Source organism: Pristiophorus japonicus, chromosome 15 (assembly GCF_044704955.1).
Source record: "Pristiophorus japonicus isolate sPriJap1 chromosome 15, sPriJap1.hap1, whole genome shotgun sequence".
NCBI classification, from domain to species: Eukaryota; Metazoa; Chordata; class Chondrichthyes; family Pristiophoridae; genus Pristiophorus; species Pristiophorus japonicus.
The window spans coordinates 59863403-59876993 of NC_091991.1; the positions used below are offsets into that span (position 1 = coordinate 59863403).

Genomic DNA, 13591 nt, shown 5'->3' on the forward strand with positions numbered 1-13591 from the left:
CTGTTATTGTTATTTTGAACCCTTATATGTCCTGGTGCTCCGCGAGGTGTTTCCTGAAGATCAGGGAAAGCCGTTGGTGATCGGCTACACTGTGGTATCATGCGTTTCTTGGTACAGATGTGATTCTTATGGGCCCAAATTTGGCCAGTACAGATTTCTGGTGCACTCACCAGTGGTGCACCGCTTTTGTAGAATTCCAAGGGCGGCAAAAATCTTCAGGCCGAGTTTGGCCACTCCCCAGCCTCTCCTTGATGGTGGCGTAGTGTGGCAACTGGGTTCGGGGGCGGAACCAGATCCCGGCGCTGAAAACAGTGCCGGGGCCTCTGCACAGGCGCGCTAAAGTGTGCGTGCATGCGCAGTAGCTCCTCGCCTCAGAATCTGTGAGTGTGCTCTGCAGGCTGTGTGGGAGGGGCCCGAAGCACGCCCTGGCTGAATGGGCTCCCTCATTGGCGGCCCGCTTCCTTCCCTTCACTTAAAGGTAGGACTTCTATTTTTTATTTGTTATTGATTGATTGATTATTACTTTGGTCTTGGTGCTTTAGGTGCATGGTTCTTTCTATTTCTTATTTGTTAATTAATTGCTTATTACTTTTTGTGCTTTGTTTAGTGCTTTGTAAGTCTTGGTGCTAGGTGCAGGTCCTCTCAGCTTCCTTGTATTTTTTATTTGTTATTGAATGCTTATTTTTGTGCTTTGTTTAGTGCTTGGTACTTACCTGCACTGATTTCTTAACTCTCCGCAAAGGTTTTCTGTGTGGGCCACAAGTGGCCACATACACTGGCCTAAGTTAGTTTGGAGCAACTATTAGCTGTCCAAACTAGCTTAAATGGCCAAAACAGGCATATGTAGCTGGTAAAGCCCCCTTTTGAAAAAAAAAACGAAACTAAAAAAAAATCCTAACTAACTCACTTATATTGGCGCAAATTAAATGTGCAGAATTGCGATTTTTAAGATACTCCAAAAAAATCAAGTTGCTCCAAAAAAAACGGAGCAACGCCTGCCCAAATTTGGACCCTATATCAGGACTTCTGAATCTTGGGATCAATGGACTCTGTCAGCACTTCAGGTATGAAGGTAGCTTGGTCTGTATCCTGACATCTGAATGAACAGGTGTTGGCGGTGGTTGTCTGGGAAGGTCACAAGCTGTCATCGGGAGATCCTCCATTCAAAATCCAAAACGCAGGAAGTTGCCAAGATTGCTTCATTTCTCATCATTTGGCCCTCCTTAACCTCTTCATGGAAGAGAATTAGATGCACAGATTACTTCTTTTAAACACACCCTTGCTCTCATGGACAATGATCCAAATCAGAGTGCGCTAAACACCAGCTACAATGAAACACATGCAGCTTCCAGGCTGGTAATCAAAAGGACCATTGGAGAGTTAAAAGGACACTTTTTCTGCCTGGACTAGTTGGGAAGGGATCTGCAGTATGCTCCAAATCGGATGTCCAGTATAGTAAATGCCTGCTCTGCTCTTTATAACTTTGTCATTCGAGCAGGGCTGCACTTTGACCTGTCTGGTTGATCCTGGCTCTTGCATGAAGCATCAGAGGACAGATCAGTCTTCTCCTCTGGTTAACTGTCTCTGTTTGACACCACAGCTTTACCTCCTTCTCCCCACCCCCACCTTACTAATAAAGAGACATTCTCTCAATCCACAACACAACATACCACATGACACATCAGCCCTCTTTGTCTGAACATTACCATACCAGTAATCATAACCTAAGTGAATAAGTCAGCACTTCCATGAATAATTAAGCACCATGTCAGTGCACAGCCCATTTTAATACAATAATTGCAAAGCGTAAACCCTACTCTTTCCTAACACACTGCTTCCCCTGGGTACCTATAAGTGCTTAACACTTACTCCAGTGCCCCTTCTTAGTGCCACCTGAGGGCCTGAATTGTGAGAGGTGGTTGGTTCATCATAGAAACATAGAAACATAGAAAATAGGTGCAGGAGTAGGCCATTCAGCCCTTCGAGCCTGCACCGCCATTCAATGAGTTCATGGCTGAACATGCAACTTCAGTACCCCATTCCTGTTTTCTCGCCATACCCCTTGATCCCCCTAGTAGTAAGTGATCCCCCTAGTAGTAATACTATATAAAAGGGTCTTGGGACTGAGGTGGCCTTTGTCTCATGGCAGCTGACTGCTGACATGCAGCTGCTGCTGGCTGCATCTATAGAGGGTACTCCTGGATATCACCTTACACTGGCATGTTGGTCTGAGGGGATGGCCTGGCATGTACTGCTATCCTGGGAGTCAACAGGATGAGGCAGATGGACTCCAGCTGTCACCATTTTCACTGGGCCTGAATATGTGACCCCAATAATCAGCGGAATGGCTGTTCTAACAGTAGCTATCAGTTCTGAAAGCAATCGCCATGGTCTGGAAGCCATGATTCACGCTATGCTCCAATCTGTTCTTTATGTCCTCCAGAACTGCAGTCTGTGCTTCTGTGGAGATGGAGGCACCAACTGGTTCATGGCCACTTCTTAACTGAGGATCTGCTGCAGATTGCAAAGAACCTGCCACTTGTTCTGTTGGTGACTGCAAGGAAGAGAAGACTTCTGTGATGTTGCCAGAAAGAACAGCTGTAGACTCGAGGGTCACACCTCATTCTTGAAAACTGACCTCGGAGCTAGAATGTAGGAATGATGTTCCTCAAATATCCTTCTTCTCAAGGAGTACCCGTGAGTTTTGGGTCCCATGACTGTGATGTCATTGGCAGCCTTTTCCTCAGCCTCTGCTGTGAAGATGGCATATCTCAATTCACTGTCCACTCCTCCGGTTCCCTCCTGCTCTGTGAAGTACTCAGTGGCACATTTTCATTACCTTTAATTCCACCCAGCTGAAAGAAGCAACGTCATGGGGAAGGTGTCCCAGTTTTTATATTACTCTTCCTCATCATCATTGTTATCATCCTGTATGACGAGGAAGAAATATGACATTTAATTCAGTTCTGATTTTTTTTAATCTTCAGAAAGGACTAAAATTTTCAGTCAATTATACAGATTTTATGTGCATTTGTTTGCACATTTAAAGGGATGTTTGCCTGCATTTCTTTCTGAATGGATGACAAAAAAAATCAGGAGGCAAAATTAGACCGCGTTGCACCTATTTTCTGGGCAAAAACAGGTGCAAAGAGGTCCAATTTAGGCAGCCAACCTCCTGTGCTCGAATAGCGTCAAACATGTCCATCGCCATATTGGTTCTGGTGCTGTAGATGCATCCCTGATGGTTGCCCAAAACATGTTGGGCTGCTTGAATATTTTAATATGGGCCCTAACACCAGTTTTAAGGCCCAAACTGGAAATTGGTTTGGCTGTGTTTGGGTTATCTGGTTTACATGCAGCCTAACCAGCGGTCCTTAAAGGGACTGCTGGAAGCCGCCGCCAAAATGATAAGTTAAAAAAATATATAGTTACCTCAATGCAGAGCCAGGAGAAGCATAAGTACTCCTCCCGGCTTGACATTAAAACTCAGGCCACTGCCGGGCAACACCCGCCCTTCTCCCGACTGACCCCGACTCACCTCAACAACAACACCAGCCACCAAGCAGCCAAGCAGCCTCTGGGGCTGCAACTGCCACCCACAGCTCACAAGTAGTATAGTAAGAAGGTCAGCAGACTAATTTGCTGTGGTCTTGCCACTGGCTTCATTAGGCCAATATATCCTTTCTGAGGTGTGATCCAATTTCTAGCTCAAGATTTGGCTCTTGAACTTCATTGAATTTTTACATACAATTACAGTCTGTGTTAAATGGAGAATGTTGTCAATATATGAGGAATGAAGTATTACATAAGGGGCCTTAATTTTCTTCTGTGGTTTGGTTCTTAATCTAGGCTTGCAGTAGTTGTCCTCTTGGTTGCAAGAAGGCACTCATTAGCCTGATAAGATAAAATGCAAAAACATTTAGGTTGTTTTTCTCTCTTACACACATTCATTAGTCTGTTCTGCAGGTATTTGTTAACAGTAGCCAGATTTCAACAGCTTATTAATCAGCAATGGAATGACAAATTTGCTGGAGTTCTTCGAGGATGTAACGAACAGGGTGGATAAAGGGGAACCAGTGGATGTGGTGTATTTAGACTTCCAGAAGGCATTTGACAAGGTGCCACATAAAAGGTTACTGCACAAGATAAAAGTTCATGGATAGAGGATTGGCTAACTAACAGAAAACAGAGAATCGGGATAAATGGTTCGTTCTCTGGTTGGCAACCAGTAACTAGTGGGGTCCCACAGGGATCAGTGCTGGGGCCCCAACTATTTACAATCTATATGAACAACTTGGAAGAAGGGACTGAGTGTAACGTAGTCAAGTTTGTTGATGATATAAAGATGGGAGGAAAAGCAATGTGCGAGGAGGACACAAAAAATCTGCAAAAGGACATAGACAGGCTAAGTGAGTTGGCAAAAATTTGGCAGATGGAGTATAATGTTGGAAAGTGTGAGGTCATGCACTTTGGCAGAAAAAAATCAAAGAGCAAGTTATTATTTAAATAGAGAAAGATTGCAAAGTGCCGCAGTACAGCGGGACCTGGGGGTACTTGTGCATGAAACGCAAAAGAATAGTATGCAGGTACAGCAAGTGATCAGGAAGGCCAATGGTATCTTGGCCTTTATTGCAAAATGGATGGAGTATAAAAGCAGGTAAGTCTTGCTACAGCTATATAAGGTATTGGTGAGACCACACCTGGAATACTGCGTACAGGTTTGGTTTCCATATTTACGAAAGAATTTACTTGCTTTGGGGGCAGTTCAGAGAAGGTTCACTAGGTTGATTCCATGGATGAGGGGGTTGACTTATGAGGAAAGATTGAGTAGTTTGGGCCTCTACTCATTGGAATTCAGAAGAATGAAAGGTGATCTTATCGAAATGTATAAGATTATGAGGGGGCTTGACAATGTGGATGCAAGGAGGATGTTTCCACTGATAGGGGAGACTAGCACTAGAGGGCATGATCTTAGAATAAAGGGCTGCCCATTTAAAACAGAGACGAGGAGAAATTCCTTCTCCCAGAGGGTTGTAAATCTGAGGAATTCGCTGCCTCAGAGAGCTGTGGAAGCTGGGAGATTGAATAAATATAAGACAGAAATAGACAGTTTCTTAAATGATAAGTGGTTATGAGGAGCGGGCGGGGAAGTGGAGCTGAGTCCATGATCAGATCAGCCATGATCTTATTGAATGGCGGAGCAGGCTCGAGGGGCCGTATGGCCTACTCCTGTTCCTATTTCTTATGTTCTTATCTTCTTATGACATGTTGACTTATGGGACCCAGATTTCCCCAAGAGTTGCCCCGTTTTTTTTTGGAGTAAGTAGCTTTTTTTGGAGTAATTTAAAAATCGCAAATTTCCCCATTTAACTTGCTCCATTGTAAGTCAGTTAGTTAAGTTTTTTTTTAGTTTAGTTTGTTCCCTCCAAAAGGAGGTGTGACAAGCCACTTACATCTCTTCTGGCCATAGAAGCAAATTGGACCAGCTGAAAGTTACTCCAAACTAACTTAGGCCAGTGTATGTGGCCACTTTTGTAGGCACAGAAAAACCTTACCTACATTTAAGAAATCAGCGCAGGTAGCCAGAGATGGGAGGGAGGGTGGGGGGTCGTGGGGCGCCGTGGGGAAGGTGAGTTAGAGGATTCCAAAGCTCTAAAGACCTTCACAACATCAGCACAACATTACAACATCTTCAGCACAACAGCTGCACAACATCACCACAATTAATGGAGGGTTCTGGCAGTGTGATGTCCTGTGATTGATATCGCAATCAGCATTCTCCTGAGCATACATTTCCATGGACCCCTCCTCCCCCCACCCGCTTTGGTCTGGAGCGCACGCATCTGGATCCTCAAGATCTTGAGGAGTGTCGTCTTCTTCTGCAAAAGACAACACAACAATCAAATGGTTAGCAGCATAGGAGGGGGCAGGCTGGGTGGCATGAGTAGTCTCACGTGTAGCAGGCCAGTCAGCAGGTTGATTTGAAAGGCCACTATGCATTTTAATGATTCACCCTCATGTGTGGGTCCAGCTTGTGCAGAGCTTATTCTTTTTCTGCCGGTGCGAGTCAGCAAGACAGCAACTCTCTGTTCCAGAGGTGTCAGCTGGTGCAGATTTGGCGGACCTTCTCCTGTTCTAGTTCTCTCCCTCTTGTTGTGAGCCAATTCCTTCTGTAAAGGTGAAAATCTTAATTGTCAGACATGATACGCTTCTGATGGGTGGGACATATACAGATGCTCACATTTTCCACTGCCATTCAATTTAAAGATGAAGATATTACTTACACTCACTACTTGACCAACGTCCTGCCATTTCTTCTTGCACTGGCTTCCAGAGCTTGTGGTGTTGACCCCAGCGGAGAATTCTTCGGCAATGAGGTTCCATCTTTTTCTCATTTCCTTGGGGGAGACCTTTGACGGACCACTCTTGCCGATATCCAGCTCCAGCCATTTCTGCTCAATAACAGTCACTAATTTCTCCACTTCCTCGTGGAGGAAATTCTTGGTTCATCTTGCACGCTCTCGCGCCATTCATCTATTGGACTCAAAGGCAGGTAATGTTCAAATGTCACACTTACACTTCTCTTACACCTATCCAGCACTCTTTTCCAATCCCATAGCCACACAAAAATCAATATTCAGACCTCACCTTTATATATGCTCCATAACCACTTATTCTGAGGACGCTCTCCCTTTAATTGGCCGATTGCCAAGCTTCCTGTTACACTGCGCATACGCGCAAACTAGACTGTCCATTGCGCATGCGTGCACACTCAAACAGTCATGCGTGCCCCTGCCGGCACTACACAACACGCTGGGCCCAAGCCCCGCCCCCCTGCCAGCCGTGCTGAGTAAGCGCGGCGAAGCGCCGCCCCCCCCCCAGACTCTGTTGCGTGACACCGATGAATCCGGACGGCGAGGGAGCGGCCAAATTTGGAGGTAGATTTTTGGCGCTTTTTTTCCTCCAGGAAGTCGGCGCACCACATCAAAATACACCGCTCTAGCGGCTGGGGAAATTTGGCGCCATGGATAACATTGTCATATACAATTATCTGCTGCTTACACTTCAGGAAACCACTGACATAACGCCAATTTGATTAATCTGACTGACTCACTGGTCAGAAAGAGAGGAGTGGCGCCTCTGGCACAAGACAGGATCAAGCTCTCTTCTTTACATTTTACAACAGCTTTTGAACAATCACAATTCAGCTTTTTTCTTTAATCCTACCAGAGGGAACACTCAAAGTTCAACTTCTGACATGCTTGATATAAATTTGGGGTCTCGAAATGAAAGCGACTTGTCAGTAATTTTTGCTTTGTACAGCAGTTTGCTTGCACTGTGCTGACATCCTGACAGACACATGACACTTTTCTCTTTTTGTTTGCTCTTAAAGCTTGCATGCCATTGGCAAACTACCTCAGCATTGACTTTGAATAAAATATGCACATCATTTTATTTTTATTTTATTGCTGTATTTCTTTTTTTAAATGGTAATTTTTTTCCTATCATCCTATTTTTTGTACAAAACCACAGAATAAGAAAGCACAGATCTGTGCAGTTGTGTCTAATGGGCCCTTCGGTGACTCACTCTTCTGATTCACTTTTCTGTACTTTTATGATGAGAGAATTGACTACACAGGGAAACTTTATAACGGGGTCAAAACTGTACAGAAACATAAGGGATAAAATGTGGTTACTTACTGCCACGCGTTACCGCCAGGTTCCTGAGGAACAAATGGCAACCTCCGCTCTAACACCCACTCTGGCACAGGACTCGGCAGCTGCCATTTTGGTGAGGGCCATAGCACTGCCAGTAGCAGCGCTGGCCCTGGACATGCAGATATGGAGAGGGTGACGTAACGCTCGGCGAACTTAGACCTTTGCGCTGAGTTTAGCGCTGGGTCCTAAGCTCGCTCTGAAAATCAAAGACTGATAGAGATGCTGTCAGCACTTCTTAAAGGAACACACATCTTTCAGGTAAGTTTGTATTGAAGCTTTTGCATGGACATGGTGCAATACATATTAAAAGTTTTTTAAGTGTGTTGGGAATGCAGGAAGTGCTGCTGGACACTTGAATGGTTTCAGATGGTAAAGGAAGGCCTCTGAGAAGACAGGAAATGCTGGAAATACTCAGATGGTCAGGCAGCATCCGCTGAGAGAAATCAGAGATCACATCTCAGGTCGTGATGCTGCCTAACCTGCTGGCTACATCCAACATTTTCTGCTTTTATTTCACATTTCCAGCATCCGCTGCATAGAGAAGAGGAGAACGTGGATGAGGAGTACGTGGACAAAGATGACGCAGACGAGGAGGATGCGAAGGAAGAGGAGGAAGCAGAAGGAAGGATGCAACCCAGACAGCCCCTTTCTGGCCGGGATATCCGACCTGGAATCATCTGCTTGTGGTATCAATGACCACAACCTCAATTCCCTTTTCCACATTGGTTCTACACCTTACCTTCCCTCTATTGTTGACCATCACAGCATCGTCTTGACCACAATGCTGAAATAAAAGCCACTACAAAGCAAACTTTCCAATCCAACTTTATACATCTATCCATCCAATATGACATCAAGAAAGCAACTAATAACACTTATGCATTCACTTAGTGACTGTCTTGTATGTGCTTTTGCCTATCCTACTGATATCATGCCATATGACCCCAGTTGCTGCAGCATGGCTGGTGGAAGGCTTTTGACTTTCAGTGGGAGACATTGCAAATGTGTTATGAAACAGCAAGGGACAGAAAACATTGGTGGGCGTTGTTTGTAGGCCCCTAAATAGTAGTTGTAATGTAGGGCAGAGGATAAATCAGGAAATTAGAGGCGCATGTAACATGGGTAATTCGGTAATCATGGGGGTCTTTAATCCACATATAGGGCCCAAATTTCCCCAGGAATTGCTCCGTTTTTTTTGGAGCAACTTGATTTTTCTGGAGTATCTTTTTAGTTGCAATTCTGGCCATTTAATTTGTGGCAGTGTAAGTGAGTTAGTTAAGTTTTTTTTTTAAGTTTAGTTTTTCTTTCAAAAGGGGGCGTTACCAGCCACTTACACCTATTTTGGCCATTTAAGCAAGTTTAGCCAGCTAAAAGTTACTCCAAATTAACTTAGACCAACGTAAGTGGGCACTCTTGTACGTTCAGAAAAACCTTGCGGTGCAGGCAGCCAGAAATGGGGGGGGGAAGGGGACCTTGCAAAGCACTAAACACCTTCACAACAACATTAAAGAAGCATAAATACATTTAAAGCACCAAGCATTAAACAAAGCACAAAGATAGAAGGAACCCTGCACCTAAAGCACCAAGACCAAAGTAATAAGCAATCAATCAATCAATAAATAACAAATAAAAAATAGAAGTCCTACCTTAGGAAACGCAGCGGGCCACCGATCAGGGAGCCCATTCGGCCAGATCTCCGGGCCCCTCCCATACAGCCTGCAGTGTACACTCACAGATTCGGCCTGCCAGTAGCTACTGCACATGCACGCAGACTCTAGAATCCATTGGGCCACGCTACGCCACCACCGAGGAGAGGCTGGGGAGCGGCCAGAATCGGGAGGAAGATTTTCGGCATGCTTGGAGGCGGACAAAAGCAGCGCACCTCGGGTGAGGGCGCCAGAAAAAGGGGTTGGGGAAATTTGAGCCCATAGACTGGGCAAACCAAATTTACAGTAATAATGTGGAGAACAAATTCATGGAATGTATACAAAATAGTTTTCCAGATCAGGATGTTGAGAAACCAATTAGGGAGCAGGCTATTTTAGATCTAATATTGTGCACTGAGAATGGGTTAATTAATAACCTTGTAGTACAGGGGCCCTCAGGGAAGAGTGACCATAATATGATTGAATTTTATATTGAGCTTGAAAGTGATTTTGTTTAATTCGAAACTAGTGTCTTAAATCTAAACAAAGCAAACTACGTAGGTATGAGGGGTGAGTTGGCTAAGTGGGAAACTACATTATTGTGAAACTACAGTAAAAGGTATGATGTTTGATGAGGATTAAAAATATTAATGCATAATTTACAACAAATATACATTCCTTTAAGGCACAAAAATTCCACAGGAAAAGTGGTCCAACCGTGGCTAACAAGAGAAGTTAAAGATAGTATTAGCTTAAAGGAAAGTATTACCAAAAAGAGTAATAAGCCTGAGGATTGAGAGTAAATGGGGAACTACAGACCAGTTAGCCTGACATCAGTAGCAGGGAAAATGCTAGAATCTATTATTAAGGAATTGGTAACAGGACACTTAGAAAATAATAATAGGATTGGACAGAATCCACATGGATTTATGAAAGGAAATCGTGTTTGACAAATCTGTGAGAGTTTTTTGAGGTTGTAACTAGCAGAATAGATAACGAGGAACCAGTGGATGTGGTGTATTTGGATTTTCACAAGGCATTCAATAAGGTGCTACACAAGAGGTTATTAAACAAAATTAGGGCTTATGGTATTGGGGGTAATATACTAGCATGGATTGAGGATTGGTTAACGGACAGAAAACAGAGAGTAGGAATAACCAGGTCATTTTTGGGTTGACCGATTCAACGCATCCCTGTGAAAAGGGAATTCGGGTGGAAGGGTTGGGCTGCCAGCTTCTGCCCAACGAATGCCCATGAAATTCTTATGCATGGTAAACGCAGGCGCAAAGCTTGGTTTTAACTGCGTAAGAGTTTAAATGAATATAAAAACATTTTTTCCAGTTATTTAAACATTAAAACACCTGTAAAATAATGTTATTATTAGCCCCTTTATAACATTTACATTTATTTTTCAAAAAATAAAATTTGTTTTAAATATTTAATTAAATGGCATTTTAATTAATTTTAATTATATAATTAAAAAAATATATATTTGATGTGTGCAGGTATTTTTGGCGGTATTCCCATTGAAGTTTATGGGGATTCCATACATATCGAATCCCCATAAACATGAATGGAAATCCCCTTCTTTCATTCGTTGGGCCAGTCCACATGGTCCCAGGGACGCTTGCGAACCGTATGCGTCCCTGGGATATGTGGGCCTCTACCCGCACGTACCCAGAAAGGCCCAGTAGCGCAAGTCGCTGTGGATCCCGAGGCCCCAAGCAGGCGTGGATCTTGTTTGCAGATCGGAGGCATTTCCCTGCGGGAAGCCACCGACCGCAAATTCAGGGCCAAAAAATCTTGTTTCTGGTTGTCAAAAGAGATATTGCCACTGGTTAAGTTTTTGTTTTTGAGGGGAAGAGAACACATTTCCAGGAACTTTATTTCAGTCATCGCATTGCTTTCGTATATATTTAAAAAAATTGTTAAGCAGCAATGATGTGATGTCATTGCAATGTTGCACACTTCTGCTTACAAACCCATTGAAGTTGTATATGTGAAATTTTACAAGGCTGCTGCAGCTCCTGTAGTTCTGGTTGCAAGTGCAACAATTCCATTTTCAGTTTTTTGTCCGTTCCTGAAGGCACTAACGTATATGCTGGGGTATAGTTCCACGGATGCCACCAAACTGCCTTGTCATGTATGTACTTTTGGGATCACTAGCCACTAGATGGCGTCACTGTTGGAGGCCTTGGGCTGCACGCACGTGTGTGTAGCCCAAGTATAAAAGGCCAACCATTTTGTATATTAGTCACTTTGGGCCTTAATAAAGCCGAGCCAAGGTCATACCTCTTGGAATTAAACTGTACTCAGTCTAACAGTTATTGCATACACAACACTCCTGTACCTTAACAAACTCGCCATTCTTCACCTCTGAGCCTAGGTAGTAGGTATTTTATCATTACTGGAACATTGCGAGAGGGATGGAGTACAAAAGCAGGGAGGTCCTGCTGCAACTGTATAGGGTATTGGTGAGGCCACACCTGGAGTACTGCATGCAGTTTTGGTCACCTTACTTAAGGAAGGATATACTAGCTTTGGAGGGGGTACAGAGACGATTCACTAGGCTGATTCCGGAGATGAGGGGGTTACCTTATGATGATAGATTGAGTAGACTGGGTCTTTACTCATTGGAGTTCAGAAGGATGAGGGGTGATCTTATAGAAACATTTAAAATAATGAAAGGGATAGACAAGATAGAGGCAGAGAGGTTGTTTCCACTGGTAGGGGAGACTAGAACTACGGGGCACAGCCTCAAAATATGGGGGAGCCAATTTAAAACCGAGTTGAGAAGGAATTTCTTCTCCCAGAGGGTTGTGAATCTGTGGAATTCTCTGCCCAAGGAAGCAGTTGAGGTTAGCTCATTGAATGTATTCAAGTCACAGATAGATAGCTTTTTAACCAATAAGGGAATTAAGGGTTACGGGGAGCGGCGGGTAAGTGGAACTGAGTCCACGGCCAGATCAGCCATGATCTTGTTGAATGGCGGAGCAGGCTCGAGGGGCTAGATGGCCTACTCCTGTTCCTAATTCTTATGTTCTTATGTTCTTATGTAAAGGTGATTGAGATGGGAGTTGGAAAGTGATTGAGAGCCGGAGTGGGGAGGTCAGAAGGCCAGAGATTGATTGGGGGCCAGAGGGGAGAGATTGGTAGGCCAGAGGGTGATTCAGGTGCCGGGGGCGTGGGGGGGGCGGGGGGGCTGGGGCATGGAATTGTTGGCCTGAAGGGGATTTAGGGGCCGGATGGAGAATTCGGGACCTGGGGCCTAGGATCAAAGGCCAGAGGGGGGATTGGAGATCGGAGGCTTTGTGGTGGGTGGTTGGAGGCCTTCTATGAGTGGGTTGGCCACCCCCCTGCCCCAACGTCCCGCCTCTGTTAAAACCGGAAGTGGGCAGTTTGGGATCGGGAATCAGATTGGATCAGATTTTTAATAATTTAACCTCGCACCCGACCCCAATCTACCCGCTTTTTGTGGTTAAAATTTCCCCCATGGAGTTAGGTCATAGATCAGCCACGATCTCATTGACAGGCTCGATGGGTGAAATGACCTACGCCTGTTCTTATGTTCCTATGTAATGTAGATAAATGCAGCAGGCAATTTGTGCGCAGCAAGCTCGCAAAACGACAATGAAATCATGACCTGATTTTTAGTGATGTTGGTTGAGGGATAAAAATTGGCCAGGACAATGGGAAAAACGCATTTGTTCTTCTTCAAATAGTGCCATAGGATTTTTTTACATCCATCTGAGAGGGCAAACAGGGCAGATGGTTTAATTCTCATTCTCATTCAAATATCAGTACTTCTGACAGTGCAGCAGTCCCTGAAGTGTCAGCCTAGATTATGTGCTGAACTGCCTGGTGTGGGGCTTGAACTCAGTCTTCTGTTGCAGAGGCAAGGTTGCTGCCACTGAGTCAAGGATGACACCTACATGAGACTGGAGCAATTGGCAGGAGTTACCATAGCAATAGCTTCACGGTACATGCTCTTTTCCCCCACATGATCTACTTTACCAACAGTCACCAACTTTTCTCTCAAACCTTCTATTCTCATTCCAAACCTTTGACAGTCGCTCTTCCCCATACACTGCTCTTGTGCATTCCTACAGTTCCACTTTCCACCTCCTCACACTTTGAAAAACAAGATGGCACATTTCAAAAAGCTTCACTGAGGTCAAATTTATATTGTATTATATTTTATAAAGAGGCAGTGTCCATGTGACAGA

At 44.4% G+C, this 13591-nt stretch overlaps 1 protein-coding gene across 1 annotated transcript in view; it reads left to right on the forward strand.

Annotated features, from left to right (window-relative positions):
* LOC139281546 (voltage-dependent calcium channel subunit alpha-2/delta-4-like) overlaps positions 1-13591 on the forward strand; it is a 745953-nt gene that overhangs the window by 371133 nt on the left and 361229 nt on the right. The gene's annotated exons all lie outside the window — the stretch shown is intronic.